Source organism: Hyperolius riggenbachi, chromosome 7 (genome assembly GCF_040937935.1).
Source record: "Hyperolius riggenbachi isolate aHypRig1 chromosome 7, aHypRig1.pri, whole genome shotgun sequence".
NCBI lineage: Eukaryota > Metazoa > Chordata > Amphibia > Anura > Hyperoliidae > Hyperolius > Hyperolius riggenbachi.
Window position 1 is genome coordinate 184,015,806 of NC_090652.1, and position 24,126 is coordinate 184,039,931.

The window sequence follows — 24,126 nt, forward strand, 5'->3', positions numbered from 1 at the left end:
TTACTCAACACCTCGATATGCAGAAGGTTAATGGATATTCCAGGACTGTCTCGTGAAGGACCGACAGATTGGTATGATTTGTATGAATGCATTTGCTGTAGTAACCATGGTACTAAACTGTAATATTTTATCAGTTAATGTGAGAGGACTTAATTCATACAGAAAACGTTTCCTCCTGCAAAAACTGATAAAAGAGCAAGATGCAGACGTTGTGTGTATTCAGGAAACACATCTTACCAAAATCCCAGCAAGCAGACTTAAAATTCACCAATTCTCCAAAATATTCCACTCAACACTTAAAACTAAAAAGAAAAAAGCAGGAGTTTGCATAGCTATAAAGGATACGCTGGTTTTAGTGGTAGAGGAGACCTTCGCTAGCGATGACGGCAGATTTGTAATTGTCAAGGGTACTATTAACTCCCAAGATTATACGTTCGCAAACCTTTACTCCCCAAACTCACATCAACTAAAATTTATTAACAAAAAATTAAAGAAAATTTCAACATTTCAAAAAGGACACCTGTTTATCTCGGGTGATTTTAATGCGGTTGCTGATATACAAATGGACTGTACATCTAACATCAGAAAACCACATTCTATCCTTCAACCTGCACTATTATTGAGCCATGAACTTTATGACTCATGGAGATGTTTTCATCCTAATGCTAAGGATTATACTTATTATTCCCCTATACACAAATCCTTTACCCGCATTGACTACTGCTTAGTTGACAGGTTTACTCTACCACTGATCACAGAAGTTGAAATTAGACCCAGAATTTGGTCAGATCATTCTCCCCTACTTACTAAATTCAGTCTAGCAAACTCCCCTTCACGCCCTCATTTATGGAAATTGAATAAATTCATTTTAAATTCTGAACACTCTCTACCTATCATTAAGAAAGAACTTTCTGAATATTTTGAAATTAATGATACCAAAGATGTTTCCAAAACAGTTTTATGGAATGCACACAAGGCCTTCATCAGAGGTGTATTTTTGAAATTAAGCGCAATACAAAAGAAAAAAAGGAAGGAAAATACAAACAGCTTATTACAAAAAATTAAATCCCTGGAAAAAGAAATATTTAACAACAAAAAACGGGATCTGATAAAGTCCCTTGAGGAAACCAGACAAGAGCTGGCAGACACACTATACTATGAATACGATAAATGGCAAACCATCCTTAAGGAAAATTGGTATTATGACAACAACAGGGCTGGGAAAGCAATGGCCAGAAAGATCAAAGGAAAAAGAGTGTTTCATAGAATAGTAAAGATCACACACCCCAAATCCAAAAAAGTAGTACATCACCCACAAGAAATAATTGATGCCCTTGCCTCATACTATGAGTCCCTTTACAACCTAGAATCAGACCCAAACACCCATACTCCTAACATACAAGAGATAGACAAGTATCTCGATAAGATTAATCTCCCCACTTTGTCTGAATTCGAACAGGAAACTTTACAAATCCCCTTTAATCAACAGGAAGTTGCTTTAGCCATTAATTCCCTTAAAAACGATAAGGCTCCAGGGCCAGATGGCTTTATCAACAATTATTTAAAAAAAATTTCAACCACTTTAGTTAAACCCCTTACAGATATGTATAACGAAGTAGCGGTGTCAGGTACTTTCCCTAAGGAGTCATTATCGGCTTTAATCTCTACCATCCCTAAAGAGGATAAAGATCCCTCTGACCCAAGCAATTATCGACCCATATCTCTATTGAATACTGATATTAAATTATATGCTAAAGTTATAGCGAATAGAATTGCCCCCTTGATGACGCAGATGTTACACCCTGACCAGGTAGACTTCACAAGACACAGATCGACATGTGACGGTACTCGGAAGGCTCTTGCCTTGATTCACAAAGTTGGGCTCTGTCGGACGCCTACCCTCCTGGTATCACTTGATGCGGAGAAGGCGTTCGACAGGGTCAACTGGTTGTATTTATCAAGAGTACTAACCAAATTTGGAATTCCTAGCTTTCTACACAAAGCAATCTTGGCTTTATACACCCAACCTTCGGCGAAGGTCTTATCCTCTGGCTCTTTATCCCACGCCTTTGATATTAGAAACGGAACTCGTCAAGGTTGCCCCCTCTCCCCATTAATTTTTAACCTATCACTAGAACCCTTAGCCCAAAGCATAAGAGACAACCCCCAGATACATGGCATAAAATTAAATCAATCAATTAGTAAACTAAGCCTATATGCTGACGATATAATTTTATTTCTCCAGAAGTCATTAGTATCATTGCCAGCTGCCAACAAGGAAATTATCAACTTCTCCCATATCTCATTCTACAAACTCAACCAAAAGAAAACAGTAATCCTCCCATGTTTCATCCCTCAAAAAACCAGAGAAACTCTCAAGGAATCCTGTAGCTACTCATGGAATGATACTGCGATAAAATACCTGGGCATTTATTTGACCCCACAACTATCCCAGCTGTATAAAGAGAACTACAACCCCTGGTTGAAAAAGTTTAAAACCAAATTAGAAGCTTTAGCTAAAGTAGAGTATTCCTGGATGGGTAGAGCAGCGGCCTTTAAAATGATAATACTTCCCCAACTTCTCTACCTGTTCAGGAACCTACCTATCAAGGTCCCTCAGACTTTCTTCAACACCCTACAAAAACTCCTTAACAAATTTATACTACTAAACAAAAAATCTAGATTCTCAAATAAAGTATTAACATCCCACACCTCAAATTTAGGTCTAGGAGTCCCTAATCTAGAAATGTATTACAAATCGACCCTGCTAGACCAGTCTAGATCAATATGGTTGGAAGATCGTACTAAACAATGGTTCTCCATAGAAGAGGAGCAGCTTCCATATACCTCATATAGACTATTTTTAGAATCTAGATTGGTTTGGCAGGTTAGACATACTAATTATAATCCTATTACGGCCAACACACTAAGATTATGGAAGGAACTATTAAAACTTTGTAAAGATGACCCCTTAGCAATAGAAATAGACACCCCCCTAACAGCTCTCAATATGGTCATTAGAGATATAGACATGCAAAACTGGGTAGATGTAGGAATAAAAAATATTAAAGACCTACTCGATAATGGTGAGATCAAATCATTTGACCAGCTGAGAACAAGTCATAATATCCCCACTACAGATCTTGCCTTATATTCTAGAATTAACAGATTTTTTAAGAAACATCAATATTCCCCTATCACTATACTCCCCCAAATTAAAAAACTGATTCAACCAGAGGGCATTCATACTAAGGGTACTTCACTTCTCTACAGAACCTTATTATCCCTGAAAGAAAAATTCCCAAAGTGGCAATTTAAAAGCTGGCAGGATTACTTGGGAGTGGAAATCAACCTGGAAGAATGGGAGCTCACAGCAAAATCTGTGAAACAATCCTCACACTGTGTGAATCACTATGAAGGATTAATAAAAACAGTATGGCAGTGGTACATGTCTCCAGAGAAAATAGCCAAATTTGACACGAAATCCTCCCCCTTATGTTGGAGGGGGTGCAACTTGACGGGCTCTATTGGTCATCTACTTTGGGATTGCCCAAAACTAGCTACACTTAGGAACAACATTGAAGGGTTCTTAAAGAAACTACCTATGTCTTTGCAAATCATCCCCTCTGGCATGGCTCTTTTGCATTTAGGTACTAGGGATCTGCCACCTCAGGAGAGATTGATTTATAACCACATCTTCATTGTCACTAGGAACCAAATCGCTCTCAATTGGAAATCCGATACTATCCCTACTATTGGAGAGATTTTGAGGATTGTAGAATCCAACCTCCTCGCGGAAAAAGCTTGGGCAATTAGGAGTGGCACTATAAAGTCCTTCCTGAGTAAGGCCAATCTTTGGCCCACAATATATAGGAATTCAAAACTGCTAAAATTTTGAGTATGTACTCCTCTCACAGACTGAATGACTGAAGGTATGACTGATGGTTGCTTGTTGGTCCTCACGAGACTGATCCTGGAAACTGTATTTGTCATCTCAACAATAATCCTCAGCAGAACACTTGAGGACTTGAAACTTGCTCCTACCTATCTGCACACTATTTGTATGACAACACTGCACTCCTGTTCAATGTAGAGTAGATTGTTGGTTGCTAGAGTTACCTAGCATAGTTAATCTATGGTTAATTAAATTCTAAATATATACCAAATTACCAACTCATAATCAATACAGATTGACAATTTTAGTAACAATAGCAAATTATTTAAAGTCAACTATTAGACCACTTAGTAGCCCCCCCATCAAACTATCAAACTACAAAACCAACCAAAACAACAAATTATATCTGCAAGTTCATACTTGGACATTCAGGATGTATATTATACATCATGATCACTCCCTGGAGTCTCTGTAGGGTGGTGAAATTCCCCCATTCTCCAGGTCGAGAGATCTTCACTAATCATTCCTTGTATGGGATATAAATAACAAGACTAATATGATAGATCTTGAGAAATCACATAACAACTCTTGTTGGGATCAATAAATTCTTCCCCTCATCAATATTGATGGTAACATAAAACCAGTTGGGTATAGCCCCAACGTTTCTTTACTTTTACTGACAAAGGTAAACACAGTTAAATACATCAAGTATTACTCTTGACTTTTTTTTGTTAGAAGAGTAGTGCACATATTAATATAAGCTTTTCTTTTCCTTCCCCTACAGGATTAATAGATTAAAGATTAAACAATCTCTTAAACCTAACTTTTATTGATGCATAATGAGATGACAATAAAGCATTATTGTACTGTTATTATTATGTATATTTGAAAGCAATATATCTTATAATACTTGTTCATGTACCTTATAATCTATTCTGTTAATGTACTGTATGCTGTTTTAATTTGTACACTGCTCTAACCACATTATCTTCTTTCTGTAAAATGTTTTAAAAAATTTTCAATAAAAAACTATTGTAATTGGTTTAACATAGAAAACGTACCGTTGGCTCTAGATTCTAATCTATCACTCCGATTTGCAAACGGATTGCACTGAAGCTGTATTTTTCATCCCAGAACATAGTTTAGGGGCCATTACCTCTTCAACTATAGTCATTTTTCTTTCGATTGCAAACGTAACCAGTTTTTCAATGGTGTAATGGTTTAACATAGAAAACTTACCGTTGGCTCTAGATTCTAATCTATCACTCCGATTTGCAAATGAATTTTACTGAAGCTGTAACTTTCATCCCAGAACATAGTTTAGGGGCCATTACCTCTTCAACTATAGTCATTTTTCTTTCGATTGCAAACGTAACCAGTTTTTCAATGGTATAATGGTTTAACATAGAAAACTTACCGTTGGCTCTAGATTCTAATCTATCACTCCGATTTGCAAACGGATTTCACTGAAGCTGTAACTTTCATCCTAGAACATTGTTTAGGGGCCATTACCTCTTCAACTATAGTCATTTTTCTTTCGATTGCAAACGTAACCAGTTTTTCAATGGTGTAATGGTTCAACATAGAAAACTTACCGTTGGCTCTAGATTCTAATCTATCACTCCGATTTGCAAACGGATTTCACTGAAGCTGTAACTTTCATCCCAGAACATAGTTTAGGGGCCATTACCTCTTCAACTATAGTCATTTTTCTTTCGATTGCAAACGTACCCAGTTTTTCAATGGTGTAATGGTTTAACATAGAAAACTTACCGTTGGCTCTAGATTCTAATCTATCACTCCGATTTGCCAACGGATTTCACTGAAGCTGTAACTTTCATCCCAGAACATAGTTTAGGGGCCATTACCTCTTCAACTATAGTCATTTTTCTTTCGGTTGCAAACGTAACCAGTTTTTCAATGGTGTAATGGTTTAACATAGAAAACTTACAGTTGGCTCTAGATTCTAATCTATCATTCCGATTTGCAAACGGATTTCACTGAAGCTGTAACTTTCATCCCAGAACATAGTTTAGGGGCCATTACCTCTTCAACTATAGTCTTTTTTCTTTCGATTGCAAACGTACCCAGTTTTTCAATGGTGTAATGGTTTAACATAGAAAACTTACCGTTGGCTCTAGATTCTAATCTATCACTCTGATTTGCAAACGGATTTCACTGAAGCTGTAACTTTCATCCTAGAACATAGTTTAGGGGCCATTACCTCTTCAACTATAGTCATTTTTCTTTCGATTGCAAACGTAACCAGTTTTTCAATGGTGTAATGGTTTAACATAGAAAACTTACCATTGGCTCTAGATTCTAATCTATCACTCCGATTTGCAAACGGATTTCACTGAAGCTGTAACTTTCGTCCCAGAACATAGTTTAGGGGCCATTACCTCTTCAACTATAGTCATTTTTCTTTTGATTGCAAACGTAACCAGTTTTTCAATGGTGTAATGGTTTAACATAGAAAACTTACCGTTGGCTCTAGATTCTCATCTATCACTCCGATTTGCAAACGGATTTCACTGAAGCTGTATTTTTCATCCCAGAACATAGTTTAGGGGCCATTACCTCTTCAACTATAGTCATTTTTCTTTCGATTGCAAACGTAACCAGTTTTTCAATGGTGTAATGGTTTAACATAGAAAACGTACCGTTGGCTCTAGATTCTAATCTATCACTCCGATTTGCAAACGGTTTTCACTGAAGCTGTATTTTTCATCCCAGAACATAGTTTAGGGGCCATTACCTCTTCAACTATACTCATTTTTCTTTCGATTGCAAACGTAACCAGTTTTTCAATGGTGTAATGGTTTAACATTGAAAACGTACCGTTGGCTCTAGATTCTAATCTAACACTCCGATTTGAAAACGGATTTCACTGAAGCTGTATTTTTCATCCCAGAACATTGTTTAGGGGCCATTACCTCTTCAACTATAGTCATTTTTCTTTCGATTGCAAACGTAACCAGTTTTTCAATGGTGTAATGGTTTAACATAGAAAACTTACCGTTGGCTCTAGATTCTAATCTATCACTCCAATTTGCAAACGGATTTCACTGAAGCTGTAACTTTCATCCCAGAACATAGTTTAGGGGCCATTACCTCTTCAACTATACTCATTTTTCTTTCGATTGCAAACGTAACCAGTTTTTCAATGGTGTAATGGTTTAACATAGAAAACTTACCGTTGGCTCTCGATTCTAATCTATCACTCCGATTTGCAAACGGATTTCAATGAAGCTGTAACTTTCATCCCAGAACATAGTTTAGGGGACATTACCTCTTCAATTATAGTCATTTTTCTTTCGATTGCAAACGTAACCAGTTTTTCAATGGTGTAATGGTTTAACATAGAAAACTTACCGTTGGCTCTAGATTCTAATCTATCACTCCGATTTGCAAATGAATTTTACTGAAGCTGTAACTTTCATCCCAGAACATAGTTTAGGGGCCATTACCTCTTCAACTATAGTCATTTTTCTTTCGATTGCAAACGTAACCAGTTTTTCAATGGTGTAATGGTTTAACATAGAAAACTTACCGTTGGCTCTAGATTCTAATCTATCACTCCGATTTGCAAACGGATTTCACTGAAGCTGTAACTTTCATCCTAGAACATTGTTTAGGGGCCATTACCTCTTCAACTATAGTCATTTTTCTTTCGATTGCAAACGTAACCAGTTTTTCAATGGTGTAATGGTTTAACATAGAAAACTTACCTTTGGCTCTAGATTCTAATCTTTCACTCCGATTTGCAAACGGATTTTACTGAAGCTGTAACTTTCGTCCCAGAACATAGTTTAGGGGCCATTACCTCTTCAACTATAGTCATTTTTCTTTTGATTGCAAACGTAACCAGTTTTTCAATGGTGTAATGGTTTAACATAGAAAACTTACCGTTGGCTCTAGATTCTCATCTATCACTCCGATTTGCAAACGGATTTCACTGAAGCTGTATTTTTCATCCCAGAACATAGTTTAGGGGCCATTACCTCTTCAACTATAGTCATTTTTCTTTCGATTGCAAACGTAACCAGTTTTTCAATGGTGTAATGGTTTAACATAGAAAACGTACCGTTGGCTCTAGATTCTAATCTATCACTCCGATTTGCAAACGGTTTTCACTGAAGCTGTATTTTTCATCCCAGAACATAGTTTAGGGGCCATTACCTCTTCAACTATACTCATTTTTCTTTTGATTGCAAACGTAACCAGTTTTTCAATGGTGTAATGGTTTAACATTGAAAACTTACCGTTGGCTCTAGATTCTAATCTATCACTCCGATTTGCAAACGGATTTCACTGAAGCTGTAACTTTCATCCCAGAACATAGTTTAGGGGCCATTACCTCTTCAACTATAGTCATTTTTCTTTCGATTGCAAACGTAACCAGTTTTTCAATGGTGTAATGGTTTAACATAGAAAACGTACCGTTGGCTCTAGATTCTAATCTATCACTCCGATTTGAAAACGGATTTCACTGAAGCTGTATTTTTCATCCCAGAACATAGTTTAGGGGCCATTACCTCTTCAACTATAGTCATTTTTCTTTCGATTGCAAACGTAACCAGTTTTTCAATGGTGTAATGGTTTAACATAGAAAACTTACCGTTGGCTCTAGATTCTAATCTATCACTCCAATTTGCAAACGGATTTCACTGAAGCTGTAACTTTCATCCCAGAACATAGTTTAGGTACCATTACCTCTTCAACTATACTCATTTTTCTTTCGATTGCAAACGTAACCAGTTTTTCAATGGTGTAATGGTTTAACATAGAAAACTTACCGTTGGCTCTCGATTCTAATCTATCACTCCGATTTGCAAACGGATTTCACTGAAGCTGTAACTTTCATCCCAGAACATAGTTTAGGGGACATTACCCCTTCAATTATAGTCATTTTTCTTTCGATTGCAAACGTAACCAGTTTTTCAATGGTGTAATGGTTTAACATAGAAAACTTACCGTTGGCTCTAGATTCTAATCTATCACTCCGATTTGCAAATGAATTTTACTGAAGCTGTAACTTTCATCCCAGAACATAGTTTAGGGGCCATTACCTCTTCAACTATAGTCATTTTTCTTTCGATTGCAAACGTAACCAGTTTTTCAATGGTATAATGGTTTAACATAGAAAACTTACCGTTGGCTCTAGATTCTAATCTATCACTCCGATTTGCAAACGGATTTCACTGAAGCTGTAACTTTCATCCTAGAACATTGTTTAGGGGCCATTACCTCTTCAACTATAGTCATTTTTCTTTCGATTGCAAACGTAACCAGTTTTTCAATGGTGTAATGGTTCAACATAGAAAACTTAGCGTTGGCTCTAGATTCTAATCTTTCACTCCGATTTGCAAACGGATTTCACTGAAGCTGTAACTTTCATCCCAGAACATAGTTTAGGGGCCATTACCTCTTCAACTATAGTCTTTTTTTCTTTCGCTTGCAAACGTACCCAGTTTTTCAATGGTGTAATGGTTTAACATAGAAAACTTATCGTTGGCTCTAGATTCTAATCTATCACTCCGATTTGCAAACGGATTTCACTGAAGCTGTATTTTTCATCCCAGAACATAGTTTAGGGGCCATTACCACTTCAACTATAGTCATTTTTCTTTCGATTGCAAACGTAACCAGTTTTTCAATGGTGTAATGGTTTAACATAGAAAACTTACCGTTGGCTCTAGATTCTAATCTATCACTCCGATTTGCAAACGGATTTCACTGAAGCTGTAACTTTCATCCCAGAACATAGTTTAGGGGCCATTACCTCTTCAACTATAGTCATTTTTCTTTCGATTGCAAACGTAACCAGTTTTTCAATGGTGTAATGGTTTAACATAGAAAACTTACCTTTGGCTCTAGATTCTAATCTTTCACTCCGATTTGCAAACGGATTTTACTGAAGCTGTAACTTTCGTCCCAGAACATAGTTTAGGGGCCATTACCTCTTCAACTATAGTCATTTTTCTTTTGATTGCAAACGTAACCAGTTTTTCAATGGTGTAATGGTTTAACATAGAAAACTTACCGTTGGCTCTAGATTCTCATCTATCACTCCGATTTGCAAACGGATTTCACTGAAGCTGTATTTTTCATCCCAGAACATAGTTTAGGGGCCATTACCTCTTCAACTATAGTCATTTTTCTTTCGATTGCAAACGTAACCAGTTTTTCAATGGTGTAATGGTTTAACATAGAAAACGTACCGTTGGCTCTAGATTCTAATCTATCACTCCGATTTGCAAACGGTTTTCACTGAAGCTGTATTTTTCATCCCAGAACATAGTTTAGGGGCCATTACCTCTTCAACTATACTCATTTTTCTTTTGATTGCAAACGTAACCAGTTTTTCAATGGTGTAATGGTTTAACATAGAAAACGTACCGTTGGCTCTAGATTCTAATCTATCACTCCGATTTGAAAACGGATTTCACTGAAGCTGTATTTTTCATCCCAGAACATAGTTTAGGGGCCATTACCTCTTCAACTATAGTCATTTTTCTTTCGATTGCAAACGTAACCAGTTTTTCAATGGTGTAATGGTTTAACATAGAAAACTTACCGTTGGCTCTAGATTCTAATCTATCACTCCAATTTGCAAACGGATTTCACTGAAGCTGTAACTTTCATCCCAGAACATAGTTTAGGTACCATTACCTCTTCAACTATACTCATTTTTCTTTCGATTGCAAACGTAACCAGTTTTTCAATGGTGTAATGGTTTAACATAGAAAACTTACCGTTGGCTCTCGATTCTAATCTATCACTCCGATTTGCAAACGGATTTCACTGAAGCTGTAACTTTCATCCCAGAACATAGTTTAGGGGACATTACCCCTTCAATTATAGTCATTTTTCTTTCGATTGCAAACGTAACCAGTTTTTCAATGGTGTAATGGTTTAACATAGAAAACTTACCGTTGGCTCTAGATTCTAATCTATCACTCCGATTTGCAAATGAATTTTACTGAAGCTGTAACTTTCATCCCAGAACATAGTTTAGGGGCCATTACCTCTTCAACTATAGTCATTTTTCTTTCGATTGCAAACGTAACCAGTTTTTCAATGGTATAATGGTTTAACATAGAAAACTTACCGTTGGCTCTAGATTCTAATCTATCACTCCGATTTGCAAACGGATTTCACTGAAGCTGTAACTTTCATCCTAGAACATTGTTTAGGGGCCATTACCTCTTCAACTATAGTCATTTTTCTTTCGATTGCAAACGTAACCAGTTTTTCAATGGTGTAATGGTTCAACATAGAAAACTTAGCGTTGGCTCTAGATTCTAATCTTTCACTCCGATTTGCAAACGGATTTCACTGAAGCTGTAACTTTCATCCCAGAACATAGTTTAGGGGCCATTACCTCTTCAACTATAGTCTTTTTTTCTTTCGCTTGCAAACGTACCCAGTTTTTCAATGGTGTAATGGTTTAACATAGAAAACTTATCATTGGCTCTAGATTCTAATCTATCACTCCGATTTGCAAACGGATTTCACTGAAGCTGTATTTTTCATCCCAGAACATAGTTTAGGGGCCATTACCACTTCAACTATAGTCATTTTTCTTTCGATTGCAAACGTAACCAGTTTTTCAATGGTGTAATGGTTTAACATAGAAAACTTACCGTTGGCTCTAGATTCTAATCTATCACTCCGATTTGCAAACGGATTTCACTGAAGCTGTAACTTTCATCCCAGAACATAGTTTAGGGGCCATTACCTCTTCAACTATAGTCATTTTTCTTTCGATTGCAAACGTAACCAGTTTTTCAATGGTGTAATGGTTTAACATAGAAAACTTACCGTTGGCTCTCGATTCTAATCTATCACTCCGATTTGCAAACGGATTTCACTGAAGCTGTAACTTTCATCCCAGAACATAGTTTAGGGGACATTACCTCTTCAATTATAGTCATTTTTCTTTCGATTACAAACGTAACCAGTTTTTCAATGGTGTAATGGTTTAACATAGAAAACTTACCATTGGCTCTAGATTCTAATCTATCACTCCGATTTGCAATCGGATTTCACTGAAGCTGTAACTTTCCTCCCAGAACATAGTTTAGGGGCCATTACCTCTTCAACTATAGTCATTTTTCTTTCGATTGCAAACGTAACCAGTTTTTCAATGGTGTAATGGTTTAACATAGAAAACTTACCGTTGGCTCTAGATTCCAATCTATCACTCCGATTTGCAAACGGATTTCACTGAAGCTGTAACTTTCATCCTAGAACATTGTTTAGGGGCCATTACCTCTTCAACTATAGTCATTTTTCTTTCGATTGCAAACGTAACCAGTTTTTCAATGGTGTAATGGTTTAACATAGAAAACTTACCGTTGGCTCTAGATTCTAATCTATCACTCCGATTTGCAAACGGATTTCACTGAAGCTGTAACTTTCATCCCAGAACATAGTTTAGGGGCCATTACCTCTTCAACTATAGTCATTTTTCTTTCGATTGCAAACGTAACCAGTTTTTCAATGGTGTAATGGTTTAACATAGAAAACTTACCGTTGGCTCTAGATTCTAATCTTTCACTCCGATTTGCAAACGGATTTCACTGAAGCTGTAACTTTCATCCCAGAACATAGTTTAGGGGCCATTACCTCTTCAACTATAGTCTTTTTTTCTTTCGCTTGCAAACGTACCCAGTTTTTCAATGGTGTAATGGTTTAACATAGAAAACTTATCGTTGGCTCTAGATTCTAATCTATCACTCCGATTTGCAAACGGATTTCACTGAAGCTGTATTTTTCATCCCAGAACATAGTTTAGGGGCCATTACCACTTCAACTATAGTCATTTTTCTTTCGATTGCAAACGTAACCAGTTTTTCAATGGTGTAATGGTTTAACATAGAAAACTTACCGTTGGCTCTAGATTCTAATCTATCACTCCGATTTGCAAACGGATTTCACTGAAGCTGTAACTTTCATCCCAGAACATAGTTTAGGGGCCATTACCTCTTCAACTATACTCATTTTTCTTTCGATTGCAAACGTAACCAGTTTTTCAATGGTGTAATGGTTTAACATAGAAAACTTACCGTTGGCTCTAGATTCTAATCTATCACTCCGATTTGCAAACGGATTTCACTGAAGCTGTAACTTTCATCCCAGAACATAGTTTAGGGGACATTACCTCTTCAATTATAGTCATTTTTCTTTCGATTACAAACGTAACCAGTTTTTCAATGGTGTAATGGTTTAACATAGAAAACTTACCATTGGCTCTAGATTCTAATCTATCACTCCGATTTGCAATCGGATTTCACTGAAGCTGTAACTTTCCTCCCAGAACATAGTTTAGGGGCCATTACCTCTTCAACTATAGTCATTTTTCTTTCGATTGCAAACGTAACCAGTTTTTCAATGGTGTAATGGTTTAACATAGAAAACTTACCGTTGGCTCTAGATTCCAATCTATCACTCCGATTTGCAAACGGATTTCACTGAAGCTGTAACTTTCATCCTAGAACATTGTTTAGGGGCCATTACCTCTTCAACTATAGTCATTTTTCTTTCGATTGCAAACGTAACCAGTTTTTCAATGGTGTAATGGTTTAACATAGAAAACTTACCGTTGGCTCTAGATTCTAATCTATCACTCCGATTTGCAAACGGATTTCAGTGAAGCTGTAACTTTCATCCCAGAACATAGTTTAGAGGCCATTACCTATTCAACTATAGTCATTTTTCTTTCGATTGCAAACGTAACCAGTTTTTCAATGGTGTAATGGTTTAACATAGAAAACTTACCGTTGGCTCTAGATTCTAATCTATCACTCCAATTTGCAAACGGATTTCACTGAAGCTGTATTTTTCATCCCAGAACATAGTTTAGGGGCCATTACCTCTTCAACTATAGTCATTTTTCTTTCGATTGCAAACGTAACCAGTTTTTCAATGGTGTAATGGTTTAACATAGAAAACGTACCGTTGGCTCTAGATTCTAATCTATCACTCCGATTTGCAAACGGTTTTCACTGAAGCTGTATTTTTCATCCCAGAACATAGTTTAGGGGCCATTACCTCTTCAACTATACTCATTTTTCTTTTGATTGCAAACGTAACCAGTTTTTCAATGGTGTAATGGTTTAACATTGAAAACTTACCGTTGGCTCTAGATTCTAATCTATCACTCCGAATTGCAAACGGATTTCACTGAAGCTGTAACTTTCATCCCAGAACATAGTTTAGGGGCCATTACCTCTTCAACTATAGTCATTTTTCTTTCGATTGCAAACGTAACCAGTTTTTCAATGGTGTAATGGTTTAACATAGAAAACGTACCGTTGGCTCTAGATTCTAATCTATCACTCCGATTTGAAAACGAATTTTTACTGAAGCTGTATTTTTCATCCCAGAACATAGTTTAGGGGCCATTACCTCTTCAACTATAGTCATTTTTCTTTCGATTGCAAACGTAACCAGTTTTTCAATGGTGTAATGGTTTAACATAGAAAACTTACCGTTGGCTCTAGATTCTAATCTATCACTCCAATTTGCAAACGGATTTCACTGAAGCTGTAACTTTCATCCCAGAACATAGTTTAGGTACCATTACCTCTTCAACTATACTCATTTTTCTTTCGATTGCAAACGTAACCAGTTTTTCAATGGTGTAATGGTTTAACATAGAAAACTTACCGTTGGCTCTAGATTCTAATCTATCACTCCGATTTGCAAATGAATTTTACTGAAGCTGTAACTTTCATCCCAGAACATAGTTTAGGGGCCATTACCTCTTCAACTATAGTCATTTTTCTTTCGATTGCAAACGTAACCAGTTTTTCAATGGTGTAATGGTTTAACATAGAAAACTTACCGTTGGCTCTAGATTCTAATCTATCACTCCAATTTGCAAACGGATTTCACTGAAGCTGTAACTTTCATCCTAGAACATTGTTTAGGGGCCATTACCTCTTCAACTATAGTCATTTTTCTTTCGATTGCAAACGTAACCAGTTTTTCAATGGTGTAATGGTTCAACATAGAAAACTTACCGTTGGCTCTAGATTCTAATCTTTCACTCCGATTTGCAAACGGATTTCACTGAAGCTGTAACTTTCATCCCAGAACATAGTTTAGGGGCCATTACCTCTTCAACTATAGTCTTTTTTCTTTCGCTTGCAAACGTACCCAGTTTTTCAATGGTGTAATGGTTTAACATAGAAAACTTATCGTTGGCTCTAGATTCTAATCTATCACTCCGATTTGCAAACGGATTTCACTGAAGCTGTATTTTTCATCCCAGAACATAGTTTAGGGGCCATTACCACTTCAACTATAGTCATTTTTCTTTCGATTGCAAACGTAACCAGTTTTTCAATGGTGTAATGGTTTAACATAGAAAACTTACCGTTGGCTCTAGATTCTAATCTATCACTCCGATTTGCAAACGGATTTCACTGAAGCTGTAACTTTCATCCCAGAACATAGTTTAGGGGCCATTACCTCTTCAACTATACTCATTTTTCTTTCGATTGCAAACGTAACCAGTTTTTCAATGGTGTAATGGTTTAACATAGAAAACTTACCGTTGGCTCTCGATTCTAATCTATCACTCCGATTTGCAAACGGATTTCACTGAAGCTGTAACTTTCATCCCAGAACATAGTTTAGGGGACATTACCTCTTCAATTATAGTCATTTTTCTTTCGATTACAAACGTAACCAGTTTTTCAATGGTGTAATGGTTTAACATAGAAAACTTACCATTGGCTCTAGATTCTAATCTATCACTCCGATTTGCAATCGGATTTCACTGAAGCTGTAACTTTCCTCCCAGAACATAGTTTAGGGGCCATTACCTCTTCAACTATAGTCATTTTTCTTTCGATTGCAAACGTAACCAGTTTTTCAATGGTGTAATGGTTTAACATAGAAAACTTACCGTTGGCTCTAGATTCCAATCTATCACTCCGATTTGCAAACGGATTTCACTGAAGCTGTAACTTTCATCCTAGAACATTGTTTAGGGGCCATTACCTCTTCAACTATAGTCATTTTTCTTTCGATTGCAAACGTAACCAGTTTTTCAATGGTGTAATGGTTTAACATAGAAAACTTACCGTTGGCTCTAGATTCTAATCTATCACTCCGATTTGCAAACGGATTTCACTGAAGCTGTAACTTTCATCCCAGAACATAGTTTAGGGGCCATTACCTCTTCAACTATAGTCATTTTTCTTTCGATTGCAAACGTAACCAGTTTTTCAATGGTGTAATGGTTTAACATAGAAAACTTACCGTTGGCTCTAGATTCTAATCTATCACTCCGATTTGCAAACGGATTTCAGTGAAGCTGTAACTTTCATCCCAGAACATAGTTTAGAGGCCATTACCTCTTCAACTATAGTCATTTTTCTTTCGATTGCAAACGTAACCAGTTTTTCAATGGTGTAATGGTTTAACATAGAAAACTTACCGTTGGCTCTAGATTCTAATCTATCACTCCGATTTGCAAACGGATTTCACTGAAGCTGTAACTTTCATCCCAGAACATAGTTTAGGGGCCATTACCTCTTCAACTATAGTCTTTTTTCTTTCGATTGCAAACATACCCAGTTTTTCAATAGTGTAATGGTTTAACATAGAAAACTTACCGTTGGCTCTAGATTCTAATCTATCACTCCGATTTGCAAACGGATTTCACTGAAGCTGTAGCTTTCATCCTAGAACATAGTTTAGGGGCCATTACCTCTTCAACTATAGTCATTTTTCTTTCGATTGCAAACGTAACCAGTTTTTCAATGGTGTAATGGTTTAGCATAGAAAACTTACCGTTGGCTCTAGATTCTAATCTATCACTCTGATTTGCAAACGGATTTCACTGAAGCTGTAACTTTCATCCTAGAACATAGTTTAGGGGCCATTACCTCTTCAACTATAGTCATTTTTCTTTCGATTGCAAACGTAACCAGTTTTTCAATGGTGTAATGGTTTAACATAGAAAACTTACCGTTGGCTCTAGATTCTAATCTATCACTCTGATTTGCGAAACGGATTTCACTGAAGCTGTATTTTTCATCCCAGAACATAGTTTAGGGGCTATTACCTCTTCAACTATAGTCATTTTTCTTTCGATTGCAAACGTAACCAGTTTTTCAATGGTGTAATGGTTTAACATAGAAAACTTACCGTTGGCTCTAGATTCTAATCTATCACTCCGATTTGGAAACGGATTTCACTGAAGCTGTATTTTTCATCCCAGAACATAGTTTAGGGGCCATTACCTCTTCAACTATAGTCATTTTTCTTTCGATTGCAAACGTAACCAGTTTTTCAATGGTGTAATGGTTTAACATAGAAAACTTACCGTTGGCTCTAGATTCTAATCTATCACTCCGATTTGCAAACGGATTTCACTGAAGCTATATTTTTCATCCCAGAACATAGTTTAGGGGCCATTACCTCTTCTACTATACTCATTTTTCTTTCGATTGCAAACGTAACCAGTTTTTCAATGGTGTAATGGTTTAACATAGAAAACTTACCGTTGGCTCTAGATTCTAATCTATCACTCCGATTTGCAAACGGATTTCACTGAAGCTGTAACTTTCATCCCAGAACATAGTTTAGGGGCCATTACCTCTTCAACTATAGTCATTTTTCTTTCGATTGCAAACATAATCAGTTTTTCAATGGTGTAATGGTTTAACATAAAAAACTTACCGTTGGCTCTAGATTCTAATCTATTACTCCGATTTGCAAATGGATTTCACTGAAGCTGTAACTTTCATCCTAGAACATAGTTTAGGGGCCATTACCTCTTCAACTATAGTCATTTTTCTTTCGATTGCAAACGTAACCAGTTTTTCAATGGTGTAATGGTTTAACATAGAAAACTTACCGTTGGCTCTAGATTCTAATTTATCACTCCGATTTGCAAACGGATTTCACTGAAGCTGTAACTTTCATCCCAGAACATAGTTTAGGGGCCATTACCTCTTCAACTATAGTCATTTTTCTTTCGATTGCAAACGTAACAAGTTTTTCAATGGTGTAATGGTTTAACATAGAAAACTTACCGTTGGCTCTAGATTCTAATCTATCACTACGATTTGCAAACGGATTTCACTGAAGCTGTAACTTTCATCCCAGAACATAGTTTAGGGGCCATTACCTCTTCAACTATAGTCATTTTTCTTTCGATTGCAAACGTAACCAGTTTTTCAATGGTGTAATGGTTTAACATAGAAAACTTACCGTTGGCTCTAGATTCTAATCTATCACTCCGATTTGCGAACGGTTTTCACTGAAGCTGTATTTTTCATCCCAGAACATAGTTTAGGGGCCATTACCTCTTCAACTATAGTCATTTTTCTTTCGATTGCAATTGTAACCAGTTTTTCAATGGTGTAATGGTTTAACATAGAAAACTTACCGTTGGCTCTAGATTCTAATCTATCACTCCGATTTGCAAACGGATTTCACTGAAGCTGTAACTTTCATCCTAGAACATAGTTTAGGGGCCATTACCTCTTCAACTATAGTCATTTTTCTTTCGATTGCAAACGTAACCAGTTTTTCAATGGTGTAATGGTTTAACATAGAAAACTTACCATTGGCTCTAGATTCTAATCTATCACTCCGATTTGCAAACGGATTTCACTGAAGCTGTAACTTTCATCCCAGAACATAGTTTAGGGGCCATTACCTCTTCAACTATAGTCATTTTTCTTTCGATTGCAAACGTAACCAGTTTTTCAATGGTGTAATGGTTTAACATAGAAAACTTACCGTTGGCTCTAGATTCTAATCTATCACTCTGATTTGCAAACGGATTTCACTGAAGCTGTATTTTTCATCCCAGAACATAGTTTAGGGGCTATTACCTCTTCAACTATAGTCATTTTTCTTTCGATTGCAAACGTAACCAGTTTTTCAATGGTGTAATGGTTTAACATAGAAAACTTACCGTTGGCTCTAGATTCTAATCTATCACTCCGATTTGCAAACGGATTTCACTGAAGCTGTATTTTTCATCCCAGAACATAGTTTAGGGGCCATTACCTCTTCAACTATAGTCATTTTCTTTCGATTGCAAACGTAACCAGTTTTTCAATGGTGTAATGGTTTAACATAGAAAACTTACCGTTGGCTCTAGATTCTAATCTATCACTCCGATTTGCAAACGGATTTCACCGAAGCTGTATTTTTCATCCCAGAACATAGTTTAGGGGCCATTACCTCTTCTACTATACTCATTTTTCTTTCGATTGCAAACGTAACCAGTTTTTCAATGGTGTAATGGTTTAACATAGAAAACTTGCCGTTGGCTCTAGATTCTAATCTATCACTCCGATTTGCAAACGGATTTCACTGAAGCTGTAACTTTCATCCCAGAACATAGTTTAGAGGCCATTACCTCTTCAACTATAGTCATTTTTCTTTCGATTGCAAACGTAACCAGTTTTTCAATGGTGTAATGGTTTAACATAGAAAACTTACCGTTGGCTCTAGATTCTAATCTATCACTCCGATTTGCAAACGGATTTCACTGAAGCTGTAACTTTCATCCCAGAACATAGTTTAGGGGCCATTACCTCTTCAACTATAGTCTTTTTTCTTTCGATTGCAAACATACCCAGTTTTTCAATAGTGTAATGGTTTAACATAGAAAACTTACCGTTGGCTCTAGATTCTAATCTATCACTCCGATTTGCAAACGGATTTCACTGAAGCTGTAGCTTTCATCCTAGAACATAGTTTAGGGGCCATTACCTCTTCAACTATAGTCATTTTTCTTTCGATTGCAAACGTAACCAGTTTTTCAATGGTGTAATGGTTTAGCATAGAAAACTTACCGTTGGCTCTAGATTCTAATCTATCACTCTGATTTGCAAACGGATTTCACTGAAGCTGTAACTTTCATCCTAGAACATAGTTTAGGGGCCATTACCTCTTCAACTATAGTCATTTTTCTTTCGATTGCAAACGTAACCAGTTTTTCAATGGTGTAATGGTTTAACATAGAAAACTTACCGTTGGCTCTAGATTCTAATCTATCACTCTGATTTGCAAACGGATTTCACTGAAGCTGTATTTTTCATCCCAGAACATAGTTTAGGGGCTATTACCTCTTCAACTATAGTCATTTTTCTTTCGATTGCAAACGTAACCAGTTTTTCAATGGTGTAATGGTTTAACATAGAAAACTTACCGTTGGCTCTAGATTCTAATCTATCACTCCGATTTGGAAACGGATTTCACTGAAGCTGTATTTTTCATCCCAGAACATAGTTTAGGGGCCATTACCTCTTCAACTATAGTCATTTTTCTTTCGATTGCAAACGTAACCAGTTTTTCAATGGTGTAATGGTTTAACATAGAAAACTTACCGTTGGCTCTAGATTCTAATCTATCACTCCGATTTGCAAACGGATTTCACTGAAGCTATATTTTTCATCCCAGAACATAGTTTAGGGGCCATTACCTCTTCTACTATACTCATTTTTCTTTCGATTGCAAACGTAACCAGTTTTTCAATGGTGTAATGGTTTAACATAGAAAACTTACCGTTGGCTCTAGATTCTAATCTATCACTCCGATTTGCAAACGGATTTCACTGAAGCTGTAACTTTCATCCCAGAACTAAGTTTAGGGGCCATTACCTCTTCAACTATAGTCATTTTTCTTTCGATTGCAAACATAATCAGTTTTTCAATGGTGTAATGGTTTAACATAAAAAACTTACCGTTGGCTCTAGATTCTAATCTATCACTCCGATTTGCAAATGGATTTCACTGAAGCTGTAACTTTCATCCTAGAACATAGTTTAGGGGCCATTACCTCTTCAACTATAGTCATTTTTCTTTCGATTGCAAACGTAACCAGTTTTTCAATGGTGTAATGGTTTAACATAGAAAACTTACCGTTGGCTCTAGATTCTAATTTATCACTCCGATTTGCAAACGGATTTCACTGAAGCTGTAACTTTCATCCCAGAACATAGTTTAGGGGCCATTACCTCTTCAACTATAGTCATTTTTCTTTCGATTGCAAACGTAACAAGTTTTTCAATGGTGTAATGGTTTAACATAGAAAACTTACCGTTGGCTCTAGATTCTAATCTATCACTACGATTTGCAAACGGATTTCACTGAAGCTGTAACTTTCATCCCAGAACATAGTTTAGGGGCCATTACCTCTTCAACTATAGTCATTTTTCTTTCGATTGCAAACGTAACCAGTTTTTCAATGGTGTAATGGTTTAACATAGAAAACTTACCGTTGGCTCTAGATTCTAATCTATCACTCCGATTTGCGAACGGTTTTCACTGAAGCTGTATTTTTCATCCCAGAACATAGTTTAGGGGCCATTACCTCTTCAACTATAGTCATTTTTCTTTCGATTGCAAACGTAACCAGTTTTTCAATGGTGTAATGGTTTAACATAGAAAACTTACCGTTGGCTCTAGATTCTAATCTATCACTCCGATTTGCAAACGGATTTCACTGAAGCTGTAACTTTCATCCTAGAACATAGTTTAGGGGCCATTACCTCTTCAACTATAGTCATTTTTCTTTCGATTGCAAACGTAACCAGTTTTTCAATGGTGTAATGGTTTAACATAGAAAACTTACCATTGGCTCTAGATTCTAATCTATCACTCCGATTTGCAAACGGATTTCACTGAAGCTGTAACTTTCATCCCAGAACATAGTTTAGGGGCCATTACCTCTTCAACTATAGTCATTTTTCTTTCGATTGCAAACGTAACCAGTTTTTCAATGGTGTAATGGTTTAACATAGAAAACTTACCGTTGGCTCTAGATTCTAATCTATCACTCTGATTTGCAAACGGATTTCACTGAAGCTGTATTTTTCATCCCAGAACATAGTTTAGGGGCTATTACCTCTTCAACTATAGTCATTTTTCTTTCGATTGCAAACGTAACCAGTTTTTCAATGGTGTAATGGTTTAACATAGAAAACTTACCGTTGGCTCTAGATTCTAATCTATCACTCCGATTTGCAAACGGATTTCACTGAAGCTGTATTTTTCATCCCAGAACATAGTTTAGGGGCCATTACCTCTTCAACTATAGTCATTTTTCTTTCGATTGCAAACGTAACCAGTTTTTCAATGGTGTAATGGTTTAACATAGAAAACTTACCGTTGGCTCTAGATTCTAATCTATCACTCCGATTTGCAAACGGATTTCACTGAAGCTGTATTTTTCATCCCAGAACATAGTTTAGGGGCCATTACCTCTTCTACTATACTCATTTTTCTTTCGATTGCAAACGTAACCAGTTTTTCAATGGTGTAATGGTTTAACATAGAAAACTTACCGTTGGCTCTAGATTCTAATCTATCACTCCGATTTGCAAACGGATTTCACTGAAGCTGTAACTTTCATCCCAGAACATAGTTTAGGGGCCATTACCTCTTCAACTATAGTCATTTTTCTTTCGATTGCAAACGTAACCAGTTTTTCAATGGTGTAATGGTTTAACATAAAAAACTTACCGTTGGCTCTAGATTCTAATCTATCACTCCGATTTGCAAATGGATTTCACTGAAGCTGTAACTTTCATCCTAGAACATAGTTTAGGGGCCATTACCTCTTCAACTATAGTCATTTTTCTTTCGATTGCAAACGTAACCAGTTTTTCAATGGTGTAATGGTTTAACATAGATAACTTACCATTGGCTCTAGATTCTAATCTATCACTCCGATTTGCAAACGGATTTCACTGAAGCTGTAACTTTCATCCCAGAACATAGTTTAGGGGCCATTACCTCTTCAACTATAGTCATTTTTCTTTTGATTGCAAACGTAACCAGTTTTTCAATGGTGTAATGGTTTAACATAGAAAACTTACCGTTGGCTCTAGATTCTAATCTATCACTCCGATTTGCAAACGGATTTCACTGAAGCTGTAACTTTCATCCTAGAACATAGTTTAGGGGCCATTACCTCTTCAACTATAGTCATTTTTCTTTCGATTGCAAACGTAACCAGTTTTTCAGTGGTGTAATGGTTTAACATAGAAAACTTACAGTTGGCTGTAGATTCTAATCTATCACTCCGATTTGCAAATGGATTTCACTGAAGCTGTATTTTGCATCCCAGAACATAGTTTAGGGGCCATTACCTCTTCAACTATAGTCTGTGTGATTCTCAGAATACACTTTTTTCATATAAAAGAAATATTTTTAGCAACAACTAGGAAAGGGCAGAAGCTCCCTGAACCTTTCTCAAAACTGGTTTTGTACGCTGATTTGTCACAGGCTACATTGAAAGCAAGGAAAACCTTTGGTCCTGTAACTACTGCCCTTAGACAAAAAGGTATCCCCTATGCGTGGGGTTTCCCCACATGCCTGAGGATCACCAATCAAGGTTACACACATGTCATAAAAAGTGTAGAAGAAGGCTATGAACTCTTGAGGAAAATGGGCATCCATGCTAATATACCCAAACCAGATAGAACCAAGCAGAAAGCTCATCAGGAAGAACAGCAGCAAATGGAATGGACACATGAACAACTGGAGAAAGAGAAGGAGAAAGATAAATCTGCAGAGGCTTCTGCAGGACCTGAAAAATGAGTGGTGCTTTGCCACAACTGTTTTTTCCCCCATAGGACTTTTCCCTGAGGATACATGTATACCAAAGGGAACTGTCTGTCATTAGGCTCAGCTGGAATGAGCCTAATTGGATTTCAGAAACTGAACTGTTTTGTTGTTTTATTTTTGTTTTTATTAGTGACAGTAGCAAAAGTTTATGCTACTAGTGTTGCTGTTTTAATTCTTTATTCCCAGTGTCTAGGTTTCCCTTGGAACATTGATCATTATTGTTTGTTTGAGATGCATTACAATCTGTCTCTCTTTTGTCTTACAAACATAGCAAAGAACTGGAATCATCTGCTCAGATACATCCTCTGGACTGCAAGTGTGTATTGTTCTATTCATGAGGTTAATGTGCTTAACTTAATCCTACTGTTTGACATTATACATATAGACAATGGCTAAGGAACTCAAGTTAATCTCATTAAATGTGAGAGGGTTGAATTCCTATAGAAAACGTTATTTACTCCAAAAACTGATTAAGGAAGAAAATGCAGATATTGTTTGTGTTCAAGAGTCACATCTAAATAAATGAGGGGCCTCTAAATTAAAAATCTTTCAATGTACTAATATATTTCATTCAAATTTACAAAAGAAAAAGAAATGTGGAGTTTTGATAGCTAT